Source organism: Crocodylus porosus, unplaced genomic scaffold (assembly GCF_001723895.1).
Source record: "Crocodylus porosus isolate Cpor-Errol unplaced genomic scaffold, CroPor_comp1, whole genome shotgun sequence".
Taxonomy (NCBI): Eukaryota; Metazoa; Chordata; order Crocodylia; family Crocodylidae; genus Crocodylus; species Crocodylus porosus.
Genome location: NW_017728950.1, coordinates 15995583 through 16015130, shown reverse-complemented (window position 1 = coordinate 16015130; position 19548 = coordinate 15995583). Strand labels below are relative to the sequence as shown.

The window sequence follows — 19548 nt, the reverse complement described above, 5'->3', positions numbered from 1 at the left end:
TGAATCCTCCTTATCCTAACAAATGTGATAGATAATGTTCAAAGTGAAACTTAAAGGGGTTGGGGTGAGGTATTAGTAAAATAACCATAAGCCTATATAAAGCCAAAGGTCTCTGTCACAGAAAAACAGACAAAAAAGGAGACACACACCTCATCATTGAATTCAATTTTAGTGGTAAGACTGTAAATTTTCTAAACTGGCCTGGAGTTTAGCATAAACACTCCAAGGAGCCGCTGGACCACAGAGAGAGAAAGAGGAAAGCAATTGCTAGCTCTGGCTGCTTTTTCACTGTAGGGAATGCTTGCTATCAGCTCTGAATCTCACAACTTTAAAAATCTCCCTATATATCTACCAGTTACCAGCATTCTTGCAATGGTGAAAAATATCTGATCTCTGGGGAGCAGCAAGAAGGGGGATTGGAGAAGAGAGCAGATGCATTGCATTTAGGCTATGACTAACAGCTGCTACAAAGCCTATTTGGCAGTCAGGTCTCTCTTTTGCCACTTACTCCTTGGCTAGTGCTGCTGAGCTTAGATTAGAGTGAAGAGTCCATCCATTTTAAGCTGGTGATAAAATTTTGATAAATTGTGCTCCAAAGGAAACTTATTTGCACTCTTCTTATGGTGCACAAACAGGAGAGGGGGTGAGCAGGCTTCTCTTACACACAGATGAATTTTAGTGAAATTTGTTGATGAATGATATGAAAAATAAGGTCACATGCACAGAGAAGCTACATTTTAATCTCTACATATTTATATTGAAATGAGTCACACAATATCAAGTCTAAGTGTTTGTTGCACAACTTCCTTAATAATACATTCCTCTCAAATTTACATAGTCATTATAGGTGCTCTTATAACAAATAACCAAGTTTCCCTCCTTCCCCGAAGCTACTGAATAAATTATTCACATTTTTCTGTCATTGTCCACTAGCTCCAGTGGAACTATCCCACCACTATAAAAGGGAATAAAGTACCTTAGCCTGAACAAACACGTCTAGAATTAAAAAATAAATGGCTATCCGTGTCTTCATTTTGCTGACTGCTTATTTTACCGCTCAAGTTTCAGATAAAAACACATTTCATGCTGTAAGGAATGCAATCTGTTACAGAGCATGAACAACATACCAACTTGTGTACCACAAAATAACAAGTTTGTGTGAGTACAGGCAGGACTGCTGTTTATACTGCCAGATTCAAACTTTTAGTTAGATAATTTTTGGCAGTGAAAGTACTAGCCTGTTACTTATATACCAGTTAATACTTTTAAAACAAAACAAAACCAAAAAAAACCCTTCCCTCTCCCAAAAGAAAAATTCCTTTTTATGGCCCCATAAGTCCTACTTTAACTGTATTTTTTATGTTGTAATAGATATTTTGGGAAAAGTTATAGTAATTTCCATCTTTCTCCAGCAAGTAAAAATAAAAACTGCTGTAATATTTTAATTATGTTTTAACACAAAGTTTTAAGAGTAGTAAATTAAGATTGAGGCAAATGAAACACGTTGACTTTTATGTTAACAGGTTTAAGGTAGAATTTGTTGCTTTTGAATTAGCTATAGAAGAGGCTATAGCCATTTCCAGTCATTTGCTTTTGGTAGACAAGATTCACTAACATGAAAGGACAGAAGTACATAATAAACCATATAAAGTGCTATGCAAGATTTTTTAATTAGCATGTTGAATGACAGAAGGGAAAGCAAACAGGAATTACAGTTAAAGATTTTCTTTCACACATAAAATGTTCTTTCTCTGTTTTCTAGGGCAGTGCCTCAGTGGTAGGGCATCAGCCTCAAAGTGTGTAATTTTCACCAGAAGAAATTAAATGTAATATCAGTCTTCAGGAAGAATGTTCTGAGGGTGGGTAAGAAGCAACAGCAAGTGTGAAACTTTCGTCGGCCGGAATTTCTGGCTCACACTGATACTAACTTTTGTTCTTGTTTCCTTCACCTTTTAAAAAGAGACTTTTTAAGTCTCTTAATGGAAGATTTAAAATCTTACTTTTATTCATGCATCCTCATAAATACATGTTTTTAAAATATCACAATCTAAACGGCTTTTTCTAGGTCCATTTTTGTTATCATAGGATCTATTTTAATGGCTACTAAGCTACAGTGTCCGTACCTTATCTTTGTCAGTTAATGTATCTAATTCCACCATTCCCGGAGGGAATAAACCTGAAACTAAAGCCTGCAATATATTAAAGAATCAAGAACGCTTATGCAGAACAAACAGAGGATTTAGCTTGAATAAACAGCAGAGATCTCAGTGTCTTTTATGTCCAGGGCTCAGAACTGGAAGAAGAAAATGACTATAAATCAACCCCATGAAACAACATAACATAAATGTTGTATGTTTATTTAAAACTTTATACAATCATTTATCTGGGCTATAGCTCAGTTTCAAAAAGTGCTCTGCTGTAATGAGGCACTGAAGCTAGCAGTGATCAAGAGTAAAAAGACAGATAGTTTTCAACCAGAATTTGCTTATGGGAAAAATGAAAAGCACTTAAGCAGACACAAAGTACCTACAGCCAGTAGATCAAGCGAGAGGATAACACAGTAATAACAAAAACTTTGATAAATTTTTTCCTGTTTCTCTTCAAAATATCACATTTCTTGTAATGTGACATTGTTTTAAGAACTAGGAGGCAGCAATTTATGCCTTAATTTTCACACTTGAATAAAGGCTGATTTGTTGTCACTATGTGAAGTATGACATGTTTTTCCACAAGAATTAAGATTAAAAAAAAGCAGGCGGCAACTTCATCTTAACTTGCATACCAGAGGGAGCCTCTTTAAATGTGCTGCTGTGTACTCTCCCATCTGTAACAATGCTTAGGGTTTAGAGAGATCATCGTAATGGTAAGTATTGTTTGCTGTTTGTGGGAGAATAAAAACGCAGCATATGTATTTACTCTCTAAAGAGGCATGGTCAACATCAGACATACTATAGTAAATGTAATGCAGATTTTATTGTGAGCAAATGAATGCAACTTTCTTCTGTACACATGGCCAAATTCTACCACTTTTACACTGGATGCATCTACACGTACATTAAAACACTTTTACTAATGCACATTAAATTTAGTACCTCCAATATGAGGCACTAAATAAATGTACATTAGGCTGTGCTAATGCATAGTAGCACAAGCACATGTTTTTTTAGGTGACACTTAATGCACAGTAGCCGATTCTACTACACATTAGCATATTAGCACTGTTGTTTTTACACACTGCTTTAATGCACAGTAGAATCAGCTACTGCGCGTTAAAGTGCACATGTAGATGCACCCACTGCATAGCTTCTTATTTCTTGAATAGTCCCAAAGCAGAACTTGGCAGTTCTACTAAAGAAGTGAAGTACCATTTAACATTGTATGGCAAAACCTGGCTCAGAGGTATCCTGATCTCTTGAATTTGTAGTCTTTCACTCCCGTGTAATAGATGAAAGGTGATGGGTTTCCTGCAGTGCCAGGCCTAATATCCTGCTAAGAAGCTCCATATCTGCATGGCAGAATAGTGGTGTCTGTTTTGTAAATTGGGTCTGCAGTATTAATTTATCTTTTTATTAAAGATGTGCTGGTTTCGTGTTTTTAGACAAATCTCCAGCACCAAAGAGGGCACAAATGTTCTTTTCACATGTGCACAAGTACAAACTTGTAGACAGTGCTTCCTCCCCCAGCACCCTTCTCTATTTTCCCCAGACAGTAAAATGAAATTCTGGTAAATCCTTCTTTGTAGAAATGCAAGATTTGCTAGCTGGGATCATACCATATGTGTATGGCACAGGCAGCTCTTAAAGTTTCAGAGGAAGTCCATCCTGTTGTTGTATATAGCCATTGTGCAATGTTGTTATGTGTATGGTGAAGTCATGGTAAATCTAGGCTTTGACAACAGGGTTAGACTCTGGTGGATAAGTCCTTTATGATCTGCATAGCACATCAGCTGAAGGCTTAAAGCAGAAAGTGTTTTACACAATCATGATCCTCATTATTTTAGCTTGCAGAGCTGCAGATGTTATTAATAGTCATAAAATTAGTCACTTTTAAAGTCCAGTCACATCATTTGTCTCTTGATTTGGATTTCATTTTACTGCCAGCAAACAGCAGAGTAGAAAAAAAAAGCATTATATCAGCAATCAAAAATACGATAGGAAAATAATTTTTTCTGGATTAACATTTTTTGAAAATGGTCTTTTAAAAACAGTGCTGTGAAGTGCTAATGCATCTTCCGCATCTATGCAAGTACATACTTTTTCAGGCAAATATACTCGCTATGTCAATAATTAAATATAATTTATTCAATACTTCATAAGGTTTCAGATCTGTTGTGGACTACCATGTGAATACATATTTACTTTAGATAACGTAAAATGTAGATTATTTCCTTGACAGACTGAAATGACTCCCTAGCAAATATTTATTTGAGCTTTAATTTTTTTTTTACTCCATGTATATGCTAAATATATACATGCATATATGCAAATATCCATACCATACATTAAGAAAAAAATGCTACAAATCATTCATGTACAGAACTCCCACAGCTATATGATAACAGTTCTTATGTGGTAATTGGTGTGGATTCAATTTTTAAAATGTTTGAGCTGTTAAAAATCACCATGTACACTGAACTAAATAGCTCATTTTATTTTTTGTAGTTGAAATCATTTTGGTGGTGTAAACCGTTATTTTGTTATAGTTTTTTGTATTTCCTTCTTTAAAATGAACAAATACCTCCAGATTTCTGTTACTTCTACTTTGTTATATTACAAAGGCTATGGAATAGAGTAAATTGTGCTGTTTGAATATGGCATCTTTTGTAGAAATTAACAGGGGCCCTTGCATGTGACCAGACTGCATTAATTATTTCCCTGTTGGGCTTAGAGACAAGAATAACAGTTTAAAATAGGAATGAGACACATTAGAATATAAGAGGTGGCATGTGCTTGTGAAAAACAGGGTTAGTAGGCACACATATTACTTACAACAGGGTCTGGATGTTTACATGAATGCTAACACAGGGCCAGTAGGAAGGTTCCCCTTCGAGGCTTCAAACTTGTGCAGGTTACTCCACTTGGTTTTGAATTTAACAACATTTAAGAGATTTTTAAAAAATTTTAGTAATATTACTGTGTTATCACAACCGTCATATTTTGTTATACATCCATTTATTTTTGTTGCATGATTCTTGTCTTATGCCTGAATGAATCATAATTTAAAACTTGTTCAGATCCTTGAAAATAATTTAAATTGCCTTTCAGTTTCAAGCAAAGTATAGCAGGAGCCTGTTTTAGAGAATAAAATTACAAACCAAAGGCCAGATTCTGGAGACTCCCTTCATCCACAAGTTTTCCTAATAACTTTGACATCATTAGCATTTTTTTTGACTTGGTAAACTTTCAAGTAAAAAAAAGATATTTTAAAGAATGTCTTCATTTTTTTAATGAAGAAGACAGTATATTTGTTCTTTGCATGCTTTTCTAAAGTGTAAAAAAATAAAATCTTTCTCAAGTACCCAAGCATTTTCACAATAAAACTGTAGCATTTAAGTTAACTTTATAAACCAAAAAATTTTGGAGTTAAAATATATATTCTATGTAACCGCAAATGCTCATTGCATAAGGCTACTTTATTTCATTTTTAAGTTTAATTTTGAAATTTCATATATCTAAAATGGAGCTGTATGACTCCATAACTATAGGCCTCATTAGGGATAAATCTTACTCTAAAACAAACCAAAAAAAAGAATACCAACAAAAGTTTCAAAAATTAGAACTCTGTACAAATATTGGAGAAAAACATGGCAAGTCTGGCTGGACAATCATAATCAGACAATGAGTCTAGTGCAAGAGGTGTGGAGGGGATTTTGAGTGTTCCTCACTTTTGTAACCTCCCTTATAGAAAGTTCAGCACTGCTAAGGGTTGCTTATATGGTCTCCAGGAAGCACAGCTTTGTTGGAAGTTTCCTAAACTCTTCAGCATTGGTATGTCTTTTATGCCCAGAATCCATTCTCCATGATCCATGTGTTGTAGTAAGTAGTTTCTCTTTTGTTGCATTTGTATCACAACTAAAAATTACTGGGCTGAAAGTACTTCTATGCACATGCAAACAGCACTGCCATACTGCTTGTAATTATGTGTCGTGGGGTTTCCCTCACTGCATTCAGTGCAGTTACAAATGGAAAACATGCTCTAGTTTTAATTGCTTAAGAAGTTACTTATGATATGCAACTAAATGTTTAGTTATGCGGAGGACAGCTTGTCACAGACAGCTTTGTTGCTAATGTATACAAATGTTGGTATGGCGCTGGCCTCCTCCCTCCACACACACGCATACGCATACGTGCTGACCACAGCCTAAATAAGCTGATTTATTTGTTTCAGTTATTTGATAAGTGCATCATACCTCAAACCCTAAGGAACCACTTTAGGGGGATTATAAGTTTTATGATGTGAAAAGATTACTCTGAGTATACAGAAGAAAGTTTATATTGAGAGACTATGCAGGAGCTGAGTTATTTGCAGAGTTTGGGGGTGGCAAGGAGAGATGTGCAGAAGAGAGATTTGCTCTGGTGTAAAAGATTCTTTTTTTTTTTCACTGAAAGAATGGCTGCTTCCCCACTAATTCCCCCAGAATACTTCCACCCCAAACCGTTTCCCCCTCACAGATTCTCTCCTTTTCTTTATAAAAACCAATAAGCGCAACAGCAAAATAGTTTAAGAAGAATAGCTGTGCTATTTTAGGTGTCCTACAAAAAAGAATTGTGTGCATGTGCTGTGTTGTAGGAGAGCAGGCTATGAGCTATACTGAGGGGGTAGAATATGCAAGCCTCCTGTGACTGAGGATCACTTTATGGTTTTAGTGGGTTCTGAGCATTTGTGTTAAAATACAATAAATGCCCTTCCCACTGGACTACAGGCTTCAGTAGCACCAGTCTTGACCAGGCATAGAACAGACAGGCAAGTATCCCAATGTCTGTGCCACTGCCCCTTAATTTTGCAGTTCTGGTCTAGGACTCAAGCAGACACTGACTTTTGTGCTGAATGATATGGCAGCAATGAAATTTTCAACCCACATTTTAAAAAGGACTAGGATTTTGAGAACCTCCATTTTTGTGTAGTGCTCAGCACTTCCTAAAAATTGGGCTGCCTTATAGGTGTCAAAACTGAGGCATAAGAGATTTCTGAACATTTAAGCCAACATTGTACTCAGTTTTTCAATTCTAAACACCAATGCACTGATGTTTTCAGTTGAGCAAGTTCTAGTGTATCCCAAACACCAGTATTTTATCAGCATGCCATCTAAATTTGCTCAGATATTTAGTACCTACGCTACACAGACACCACAGCAATAGCACCATTCCTAAAAACAAAAAAAAATCTAATTTAAAATTAATTTTCTGGTGACATGTGGCATGGTGCCAAAACAGTTAAGGCAATTTGCTGTGGACATAAATGCAGACATTTAAGCCTAAATTTTGGCTAATGCTAAAGGATGCTCCAGGAAACCCAAGTGTAAATGGGTATCTGAATATTTAGGCTGTGAAGTCAAAGGCAAGCCACGTTGCTCCTCATGTAGGCTGCAGAAACCGGTAGGCCTAAACCACACTAGCCTGATGGGCCACCTGGGCTCCAATAGACCCTTACCTTTTCTTTTTTTTTAACTCCATCAATAGATTAACATTGGCCTAAATGGTTGTGCAGTGTTGCTGAATGTTTCATTTACCTTATCACTCCAGAGAGGAATGTGTTTCAGCAGTGAATGATGGATTGTCTATATACTTTTATTTGGGGGCTTATATCTTTGTAAGCAAAACTGTTATTTAAATATTCAATTATATTATTAACGTTCTGGGTTTATTGAGACGTAAGTAAGGTGTATGTTGAATCATAAGTCCTCTATTCATGTTTATTTCCCCCAAAAGTGGGCAGTAGAACTCTATTATACAGAACTTTTTTTTTTTAAAGGAAAGACCTTATGGAGCTGAGATTACAGGCTTTATACTAAAACAAGAGTACTGGAGATAACTGAAGAAAGAAACTTAGGAATACAGTTAAAACAAAAAACACAGTGAGGCAGCTCTATGGCCCATGAGAGTTTTCCTATTGACTTCAAGGGGCTTTGGATCAGGTCCTAATCTCACTTGCTACTCAGAATGAGCACATAGACGATTTATTTTCCTCTGAAGTGCACCAGGACCTGATTGACTTCACCCCAATGTAACAGCTGCACTTTTCTGAAAGCTTACAGTATTAGAGACAACTCTATACTACCATATCATCTGCCTTCCCCCAGACGTACACATATACACTTCTAACCCTGTTTAAGTCCATTAATTAATGCACTAATGTCTGGCTATATGTACTCTGTAATACCACAGTTACTAGAATGGCATTTATATTATACTCTGTCTCCTGTATCTTTCATAAGGGAGTTTTTATCTGTCACCAGAAAATACTGGATAACGCTCTTTATTAGCCTCGTGATACTATAGTCCATCAATACTTGTCTAGGCCTGATGAGATCATGCTATGATTGTTAATCAGAGTGAAAGAAGCGGGTGGGGGGAGAGAGAAATACCTTTAGAAAAAAAATCAATTTAAAACTGGTAGTTACAGGTAAATATACCAAATTGTTTTCAGTGTAAAACGGAGGACATTGGCATGTTGGTTAAGCTCAAGTGTAATATCAAATGTCCTTTGAAATGCTGCATGGAAAGAATCTTGGGGTATTCTCAGGGATCTTTTCCCTGACTACTTGATTAAATACAGTCCTCTATGGGCATGTCACACTACCTCTGTGGCAAGCCCAGGAACACTGCCAGGAAATATGCCCAAAGCACACTTGTTCCTGCTGAGCACAACCCAAAGCCTGGAAATGATGGAATGTAGCCGGTTAAATGCAGCCCTGAGTGTGCACCAAAAGCACTCCTTAGACAGAGACCTCAAGAGTGGCTCTGGGTGCTTGCTCTGAGCAGCTCCGTGCCCTAATTTTCAGGCTTTGTCACATGCTTTGCAGGAAGTGTTGGATAAGGCATGCTTTTCAGTGGTAATCCTGGGTTTCCTGCAGAAGCAGCATATTTAGAGGTACATGGAGAGTTACAGGGGATATCCCATTTTTAACTCATTTATCTGAAAAGATTTTGGTTGCTATAGGTTATCTAATACTGAGTGATGTTGATTATTTATCTGAAACTTTCCTGTGGTTTTGTTTGGCTCCTCTCTAGCAAGAACCAGTTTGTGGGATAGGCTGGTAGTGGTAAGAAATAACATATTGACTGCTTTTTGCCTTTTTCGTAATAAAACTCAAGCATCTCATAGCTATTACTGCTCTAATGCATAGCACTGTACAAAAAGGAAAGCTAATGACATGGATTAGCAATGACATTTCACTGGTGTGGGCAGTGTGATCAGTGGTATGGAGGTGCCATTTTACAAAATAAATGCACCTAATCTTTCATTCCCATAATGTGCTGTTAGAGTTCAGCATTAACTACTTTTCATCTTTGTTATATTTTCATAATACTGCTCTGAGGTAAAGATATCTCTCTTGTTGTGGGGAAATGGCGGTAAAAGGACCCTTTTGTCCAAGGCCCCAGAGGGAATCTGTGGCAGAACTAGGAGTGGAACTATGAGGTTCCATCTACACAGTAAATTTACTGCCCCTGGTGGCAGGCTGCTTTCGGGAAGCTGTCCTCCTAAAGTGGAAGCAATATAGTTGACTCTAAGGATATGGGCTAATTAGTTTGTGTGCAAGTTAATTGGCGCTGTTACTCAGCAATACCACTCAGTCCACCCCCAACACCATGAGAAAGAAACTACACTGCTTCTGGTTTAGGAAGCAGTGCAATAGGCGTGAGCACATGGCTGCTAGGGCTGATAAGGTTATTGTATAAAAATAGTCTGACACACCTGGCTTCCAATATCATGAAAGGACTGCTAGAACATACCTAGGACATACACATAAGAGTGGAAAAGTAATGAGTAGGAGAGGTGCAGGATACCTGTGTATGCTACAACACCCTCTATCTCTCAATGAAGTCCACATTAGACATGCACTCTATGTCAGTACCCTCTATCTCTCAGTGAAGTCCACTTCTCAGAAAACTGGACAAGGAATACAGTATTCAGAGTCTGTCTCTCAGGGATTACCCAGTCTAACCCAACCCAGGATGATGATGGTTAATCCTATGCCAAGTGTGCAGTAGCCTATGTGTAATGATTTGATTGTCTTAGTCAAGCTCCCAATGGACAAATGCCTGTATCCCGTTGGACAAATAATGCTCCCAATAGGCAAATAATGTCCCTTCCCCATTTTGCTGCCAGGTTGACAACCTTAGGAAAGAGGCTTGGGCTGTTTAAACGTGGAAACTAACTTCTTACCCTATGAGATGTTTTGTTTTAAGGTTGTTGGGTCTCACTGACACAGGCTTACCTTGCACCACCTCTTCTTTTTCCAGGAGTAAATGAAGGAACTCAATTTCCAGTGCTGACCATCTGGCACCTTTCACCAGTATTAAATCAGGTTTTAAGACAGGAAAACTTAGACATCCTATCATGCTGTAGTTGGCACTAAAAAGTCCCTTGATATTAATCGTGGCCAGGAATTGTTGCCTAAGACCTCAAAGTATGGGAGAAACATATGTAATTTTTAGAAAGTGATGAGTAGGGATGAAAAATAGAGGAAAACAGCAGGTTGTATGTAATAATTCTTGCCATTTGTTCCTTCATGACCATCTGTTATGACAGTATACTTAACCAGCGTGTTCCAGAGTTAGTTACAATTCAAAAGACCCATGATCAGGCCTTCAGTGGGTGTAAATTAGTATAGCTCCATTGACTGCAACTGAGCTAGGACAGTTTACACCAATTGAAGACATGCTTCTGCTTCTCTAATTTTCTCGAGGCTCCCTGGTTTCCTTCAGCTACCAGTGCCTGCTGTTGCTCCTGGGGGTGGGGCAGGGTGGCCCACAAGGCTGAAGGAGCCCAAGGCTGGAAGGTTCAGAGGACCCAGTATGGTGCCACTTGGGGGGTGCACAGTGCAGGGGGAGGGTATATAATATGCCCTGGTGCAGTGTGAGGGAGCACACAGCATGACATGTGTAGACAAAATGGGGGGCCTTAAATTGAAGTGGTGGGTTTTAAAAAACACTTCTTCAGTTGAGGGCTGATTAAATTGTATCAGGAGCTCAGTGAGCAACTGTTCACTAGGGCATCCCTGGGGAAGACCAGAACCAATGGATATAAACTGGAACACCACTTCAGGATTAATACCAAGACAAACTCCTTCACAGTCAGGGTGGCCAGACTGTGGAATAAACTCCCTCTAGAAGTGGTGCAGTCATCTACCCTGGAGGTTTTCAAGAGGAGACTGGATAGTCACCTCGCTGGGGTCACTTGACCCCGGTTGTCTTCTTGCCTAGAGTCAGGGGAGCTGGACCTGATGATCTGCAAGGTCCCTTCCAGCCCTTTACAATCTATGAATCTATGAAAATCCCTGTGTTGTGCACACACCCAGCTAACTTACCTGCCTCTGCGGTGCGGGGGGGAGGGTGAGCTGCCGGTAGGCAGAGTGGCCCCTGGGCTGGGTGGGGGGGGATGGTGCTTCCCTCTGTGGCAGCGGTGGTCCCTCCCCAGGCAGCACCCACCTGCCAGCACCTGGCTTGGGTGGTCCCCAGGGGCACCACAGCTGTGGAGGGAAGCACCAGGCCCTCGCACAGCTCAGGCAGGCAGGCTCGGGTGGGGGGGAGATCAGGCTCACTGCTTTTCTTGGGCAGAGCCTGCTTTCCCAGGCTGCTGCCAGAGACGTGGAGCTGCACAGAGCCCAGTCCTTTGCTCCATGGCTGTAGGGGCAGCAAATTAAAACTCCTCAAAGGAGTTTCAGTTTGCTGCGCCCCAAGTCACTTAAGGTGCATCACACCATTGAATTTCCAACAGCAACTGAAAGTAATAAGTGATATGCCGCCAAGGCATGCAGACACCAACACCATTAAAGCAGTTCAAAAGCATTTAGCCCACTTTAAAGTGTCATGCATACACACCTCTCATTTCGTTTACATATGGCCATTGAGGCCTGGGGGTGTGTACTTATGCAGTGTGTGGCTGGGATCTTGAAACCCTGGCCACTCAGAATCTCAGGACTCACACTGAGGGAGCATTAGGTAATGAGAGGTACGTTCCCCTGCTTTAAAATAAACAGGGGTTCCCCCCCCCACAAATAGCCCTGAGTTTAATGATTGTAGAAGCAGATAACAAAAACAGAAGAGGAAAGAGAAAAACGATTCCACTTTTGACTGAACAAGACAAAAAGCCATAGTCACTGAAGAATAGACACTAACAATGAGCCAAACAGGAGTAAAACAGTTGAAGAGAAGTTGAGTGAGCTTTTTAATAAAGGGAAATGTATCTAAGCATTTAGCCAAAACCCCTCTGTGCTGCTCTGATTTATCATCTTTACTCTTATTCTGCTCTGAAGCCAACAGGGACCATTGATTCAACAGTAACCGCCCATTTTTTTCAGAGCTCGCCTAAAACAAATGCACTGCCATAACCACCACTGTTGTATTCCTTTGCGAATTCTGACATAAACAATGCTTCCACTGGGTAGAAGGACAACAGGGCTCTTTAAAATCATAAATTCACTGTCTATTGATTAACACAATTCCTTTCGGGCCTGTGAAATCCTTTTAAACGATTCTCAGACATAGGAACAAAGCTGTGAGCAAAACTCAGTACTCTTTCTATTGTAGAAACAACTTTACTCATATTTTACTGTAGGAACTGTTTAATACTAGTGGTGCTCAAGTTTCTAGCCCTGCAGGGTGGATGAGTGGTATGGGGTTGGTTCACAGGCCTGATCCAATGTAAGGTCAATGTCTGGGGTTGGTCCGCAGGTGCAACCCATAGCGCTGGTGTGGCCCTGCACACCAGATCTGGACATGGAGTTACTCCATGCACTGGTGCAATCCAGCATGCAGGGCTTCATCATCTAGTTCTCAGGGGTGGCAGATGACGGAATGAAGAGCAACAGTCTCAAGTTGCAGCAAGGGAAGTTTAGGTTAGATACTGGAATAATTTTTTCACTAGGAGGGTAGTAAAACATTGGAACAGGTTACCCACGGAGGTTGTGGACTCTCCACCCTTTAAGAAGCGGCTAAACAAAGCTTTGACTGGGATGATCTAGTTGGGGATAGTCTTGCTTTGAGTAGGGGGTTGGACTAGATGACCTCCTGAAGTCCCTTCCAACCCTAATTTTCTATGATCTGATCTGCCAGATTTTTAGGCTCGTGGGCTTCCTCACAAGCCAAATCTGGCTTGCAGGCTGGAAGTTGAACAGCACTGTACTATAGTATACCAGACTTTAAAAAATCTGGTAGTCAGGCCATAAAAAGTTAAATATATTTTTATTGATGGATTCCTAAAATTTATGGCCAGAGGGAAAATTAGAAAGTCTTGTCTTATCTGTACATTGTAGGGTGTTAAATTTCATCCTGTTTGAGCCCTGTTTGAGCAATTTGTTTGGCAAAAATCTAATTTGGTTTTGGGTAAAACATATCTTCCACAAAGCATACAATATTTACTTGAAGTTATCCAGTCTTGACATCAGTTATCCTGTCTGTGAGTGTTCAGTCCCTCCAGTGCAATGTCAGAATCAGTGGAGTGGGTGTGCCCTGCTTGGATCTTAACACAAATTCAGATTTTGAACAAGCCAAGGAAAAGAATAAAAATTATTTCAATATAATTTCTAACCACTGGTTTTCATCTGAACTTTTAAAAAGATATAATTCAACAGAAGAGAGGCAATGGGACCTTAACCTGTTCAGCCTCCGCAAGAGAAGGCTGAGGGGGGACCTGATGACCGGAATAACGGCCACAAGTTGTTAGAGAGTAGGTTTAGACTAGACATCCAAAGGCACTACTTCGCTGTCAGGGCAGCTAGGATCTGGAACCAACTTTCAAGGGAAGTTGTGATGGCTCCTACCCTGGGGGTCTTTAAGAGAAGGCTTCACATCTACCTGGCTAGGGTCATTTGAGCCCGGTTTTCTCTCCTGCCCGGGGCAGGGGGTCGGACCTGATGATCTACTTCTATGAATCTATGAACGCTGGATTCCGTGAAGGTTCATGTGTTTACATGTGAGGCATTGTTTCAGACTCTTGAGAAATCCAGATTAGCAAAGAAAGAAGAGTATCATTTCTGAAAGCTAAATGAGTTAGCTAAATATGCTGGTCCATTAGACCTGCAAGCAGAGCAAATGTTTTCATGTCCATTGGCTATTTTATTAGTCTTTTTTTCTTGCTGCTTGATATTCAGAATCCATCAGTTTTCCTGGTCATCCTCTGAAAACCTGGAGAATAGTGCAAACACTGCTTCTACCCATAGTATGTGGATAATTATACTGATTTACAATATAAAATTGTGTTTCAGATGTTCCATTTAAATCTTATCTTTTCCACTGAAAAAGAAATGGAGCCACTTTTGAAACTGTTTGTTTTTTATTAAGTTCATAAGTTCCTTTAAACACAGGGAAGTGTGACTATCATAGACATTTTTTCAAGGATCTGGAAAATGAAACTTTTCTAAGGTATAATTTTTTTCACTAGACTTGGGTCAGAATGGGTGCATCTACACATCACCATTGCTATGGCACCATGCATTAGTACTTTCTTTTGGAAGTCTTAAAGCACAGCGCAATATGGGCAGTTACTGCACTGTGTGCATGGTGCACAGTTGGATTTTGCTTCTGTGTTGCCATAGCGGTGTCTATACTGGGGAAGTGCACTGCTATGGCAACAGAGCTGCCATCACATGTAGTCCCATGTGATTGCTATGTTACTTTAGCACACTGTATGGCAACGTAGTGCATCACTGTGTTGCCATAGGGCAACCTGTAAACATGTTCACAAAGGTGTAGAGAGACTGCATGCAGTTCATATGAGTGAAAGACAATAGACTAGTATGTTAGCAGTATACTATGCTCCTAAAGGTATAAGAACATATAACATAAAAGATGAGTATGCTGCTTTTGGACTCCTGTAATTCATACAGTTGAATGTTTAGAAGGTGTAAGTATCAGAGCCCCTCTGCACATGCAGGTAAAAGTGCAAGGGGAAAAAGCATGATCCACGCAATTGTGCCTCCTGCCATACCACACATGCATGGCAGGAGGCATGATTGTGGGACCACATATAAGATCCCATTGCACCTTATTGCTGGTGCAGGGAAAGCCTGATCCCAGGCCCCCCTACACTGGCAAGAAACAAGCTCCTGCAGCTGGGAAATACCTCATGGGAACACCCCACGCACCCTCGAAGCTGGGAGACCGTAGCAGCAGCAATCTCTCAGCCCTGGGAGCTCCATGCACACCAGGGCTGGGAGATTACAGCTGCTACCCACAGCTGCTGGGATCAAGTGTAAGCATCTGTGGTCCCAGCAACTGTGTGACACTACTGGGGCTGAGAGTCCCCTGAGTTGCTGGACTCCCAGCCCTGGCTAGACATGGTGTACCCCTGCAGATGGGAGAGGGGTCAGTTGACAGGGCTCCAGTCTCAGGGAAGACCCTGCTACCTGTGAAAATTAAGCCTGGATACCAACCACCTATTTAGTTAATACACAATTTTGCGATCTAACTTCATAGCTGGTTGGACCCACTGAAATAAACAACTTTCTCCCACCCTGGAGATTGTTGAATGCAATGACTGTAAATTCAACAAGCAGAAATTCAAGTTCAAGGGCAATGCAATGTGCACAGTGTCCAAATGTGCAGAGAATCAACTAGTGCCATGAGGCTAAAACTTGCTAAATCAAAAATATGTAAATAAAATAAATTCTGTTTATAGTTCTGTCTTTTGAATGTGACTTGTAGTGCCTATTAGTGTACAACAGCATATTAGTGTACAGCTAATCTAGGAAGCTATGTAGCGCCAGGGATTCATAATTTTTCATGTTTCTGGGAACTTTCAGGGGTACTGTACAGCTCAAAGATGGTTCCCACCATAGGGTAGATAACATGTCTGCTACACACCCATATAGCAGCTTCAAGATGCCTGCCATTCATCACATAGATTTTTCAAATTTTCAAACATTTCAAGGAACCTCGTGGGAAAACTGCTGCACTTTGGAAACATTTCTGAGGGTGGAATGAGATTATTTGATTTGGAAAGCAGAAATGTTACATTTGAACCAGTTTCCTCACACCAAGTACTAAGGAGGTCATTACATGGTTCTCCTCAGTCAATCAGACAGGTACTACGATCATCAGTCAGACAGATACTACTCTGTTTTCACTTGTTTATACCAGGATGTGTTTGCATTTCTCATTAATTTGTCAGTTTTCATTTGGAAAACATTCTTGTGCAATCAATGAGAGTCAGCAGGTAAACCTAAATACATCACAGTCTATACCTAATGAAATCATTTAGTCAGCTCTAGATAGTATACATCAGTAGAACCGGAATATATCATAAGAATACACAGATACTAAGGAAATATATTCAGACATTCTCTGTAAGTAATTGTGTATACATATAATATACCTAAATAAGTTAAATAAAACTAAAGAGAGATTTAAAAAATGTTCTTCACATAAAGGTAAACAATTATAATATTTAAATACTTATAATATTTAAATACTAAATATTATAGTAATAGTAAAATCATAAAGAGTTATATTGCTAAGTTTTGCAAGGTCTCATTGCAATGTGTTAGCGATAAAAATTTCTAAGATGCCTGTTGTTTTATATAATGGCAGTTACACAATCTAAGTCTGTTACATGTTTTTGCAAATCAAACTTTAGTCAAAAAGTAGTTCCCTTGTATCTATACACAATCTACTTCTTTGAATATATCTATACTGAAGTGCAGAGGTGGATCCAGAGGGGTGCACTTGTGCACTTGCAACCTTTTTTGCTTCCTGGTCCACCCAAAATTTAAAAGCAGCTGCCTGACAATAGCAGCAGCATGTCTATTCAGGCAGCAGTAAGAGTGTCAATTGAATTCATGGATCATTAAAATCTACCTAATTTCTTCTGAACTCTTCATTCCACAGGTGTTAATGACTTTCTCTCCTTTTTAATGTCTTGATGTTCCACTAATCAAACTATCCTTTCTTCTGCAATTCTGCTGTCTGTTAGCTGCTTGTGGCAATGTAGCTCCTATTTCACAGCCCTGCAGACTGTTTTTAAATCATTCCAATAAAGTTATATTTATTTTATGTCAATCTTCAGATTAATAATATAGCCCTAGGCCCCTGGCATATTAGTAAAGTTTCTAGTTCCTTTTTACCTGGAGAAAAATATTTTCTGTGTCATGCACCACACCATTTGCACCCTCCACCTTTTCAAAATCCGAGATCTGTCCATACTAAGGTGAAAGATTTCTTATGTACTCACATAAATAGGTCCATTTAAATCAGAAACTGGTATACCTTACACTGTATAAATACCTGGTACAAATGGACATTTACACGAGTAAGGACAGCAGGATTTGCCCTTCTGTCTACATAGATATTCACAACTTCATACCCACAATAACAGCATCGTGGGTACATGGAGATACTAAATACTACAGAGAACTAGCACCCAAAACTAGTGTTATTGCTTTCCTCAAAACACTGGTCTACAAGATTCATGACACTTCACACAAGTGCAAATCCTGTGAATGTTATATAATTATTATTAGGGTGAGGTGATGGCTGAAACACAAGGCATTGTACAGTATGTGTTACTACTATTGTCTCCTGACCCCTAAGCAAAAAATGTGTCTTGTTACCTGAAGCAGTGCCCAGCCACATACTATAAGTTAGTGGTATCAAATCCCCCTGGCTGGACCCAGACCATAAGGTTCCTTGCAGGCTAGATCTGGATGCAGCACAGAACAAGTCCTGGGATGAGCAATGATGGTGGCTGCAGGGCTCCATGCCCCAGATTTAGGTGGTAGACCCTCCCCTGCTTGCCTTACTCCTGAATTCCTGGCCAAATGTTATCACTCTGTGGACCAAATCCTGCCAACAAGCCACAAGTCTGACACCCCTGCTGTAAGTAAAGATCTGTTGTTTTGTATATTATTAATAATTTCCCTTTGAGACTGTTTTTTTCACCCATTTTGTCCCTGTTATGCTGAATCATAAAGAGCTGAGATTTACCGTTTTTGGAAAATTGCATAAATCAATTAAGCTGCTTCTATTCAGCATATAGCAGGTACTGTTTAAAATGTGAGATCACTCCTAAAGTACAAGGTGTACCACTCAGGTAAGTAAGTAACTGCCCTTTAGTAGGCAGTTGAGAGTGTACATGAAATGTAGCAGTGTATGGTAAAATCAACCCCCCCTACCCCGCCAAACTGGAAATATTTGAACTTGTATGCTGTGCTGTGCCCTGCAGCTGGATTTAGAGGAAGATCATATCATAATCTGGATCTTGATGATTGGTTTTGCCTCTCATCAGCATTTTTGGCCAAAGTACTGGGCACATTTAGTAACTTGTATCTGGATTGGTAAACACTTTTAGAACCATTTCTTGGTTATGTTCAAAAGGTATTACTCATGTGAGACTGCATTATAAATGCTAACCACCATGTTCACTTTCTAGGATATATTCACATGTTAATTTTTTTTCCGGGAAAAAAAAAAATTTTAATGCGATCATTTGTTGGGCCTTGGGGTAAAATTACATTTCACAGCTCCCTTGTTCCCATGCTATGGTAAAAAAGAGATTGATGTCTAAAGTTTCAACTGTATTTGTCTTACAAATTTGTTTGACTCCCTTGAGAATAATTGTCTCATATCATTTGAAAGCTGGTAATTCCTTTGGAATGACCTCTGTGTTATAATTACAGCAAGAGTACTAGCATGTAGCTAGGCAAAGTGAAAGTTAATGTTCTTGGTTTCTAACTGTTGTTTTTATTAAACGCCCCCCCCCCTTTAAAAGGGGGATACCTAGAGATATGAAGTCTACTTGAAAGTGCTTTTTGTAGATAAGTGTTTAGCAGAAAAGGGCATTTTGTATTATAAACATTAAACATTATCTACAGGTTGCAAAATCTTTGTAAAGTCATTTTGCATATCTGGAATATATTAACAAAAATGAAGTTTTTGATAGGATTTTAAAGGCACGCACCTTAGTGGCATTTGTTTTCCACCTTCTGCAGAATTTCTCTTCAGAATAGCTAAACTATTTTGCAGTTTTGTGCGGTTCAGAAGTGGTTTACATGTTGATATGAAACTGAACTGTGGATAAACTGAAACTTCCATGCTCAATAAGAATGAAAAATCATAGGAAGTACATAAGACATTTGGGAATGACAGTGAACAGGTCACTGAATATGCAAAATTAGACACCAGTTTTGGTGTGTCATGACTGCAAAAAAGACAATGCAATTTTGGGCCAGAATATGGTTCAGTTCTCTCCCCTTCTGTACTGGCCTCCACGAATCACTAGAGAGTTCTTCAGAGATGAAAGCTGGAGAATCAGTGGAGACCATTCACGAGGGGGTGTGAAGTGAAAGAGATTTCCAGGCAAAAGAATCTATACACTTATTGGTATGCAAGA

The 19548-nt window shown here is 39.4% G+C and overlaps 1 long non-coding RNA gene across 1 annotated transcript; it reads left to right on the top strand.

Annotated features, from left to right (window-relative positions):
- Positions 1 to 9641: 9641 nt before the first annotated feature.
- On the top strand, positions 9642 to 17092 carry LOC109323355. The gene is made up of 3 exons (XR_002104633.1): positions 9642 to 9653; positions 14185 to 14188; positions 16984 to 17092. It is a non-coding gene; the product is annotated as an uncharacterized LOC109323355 (long non-coding RNA).
- The last annotated feature ends 2456 nt before the right edge of the window (positions 17093 to 19548 follow it).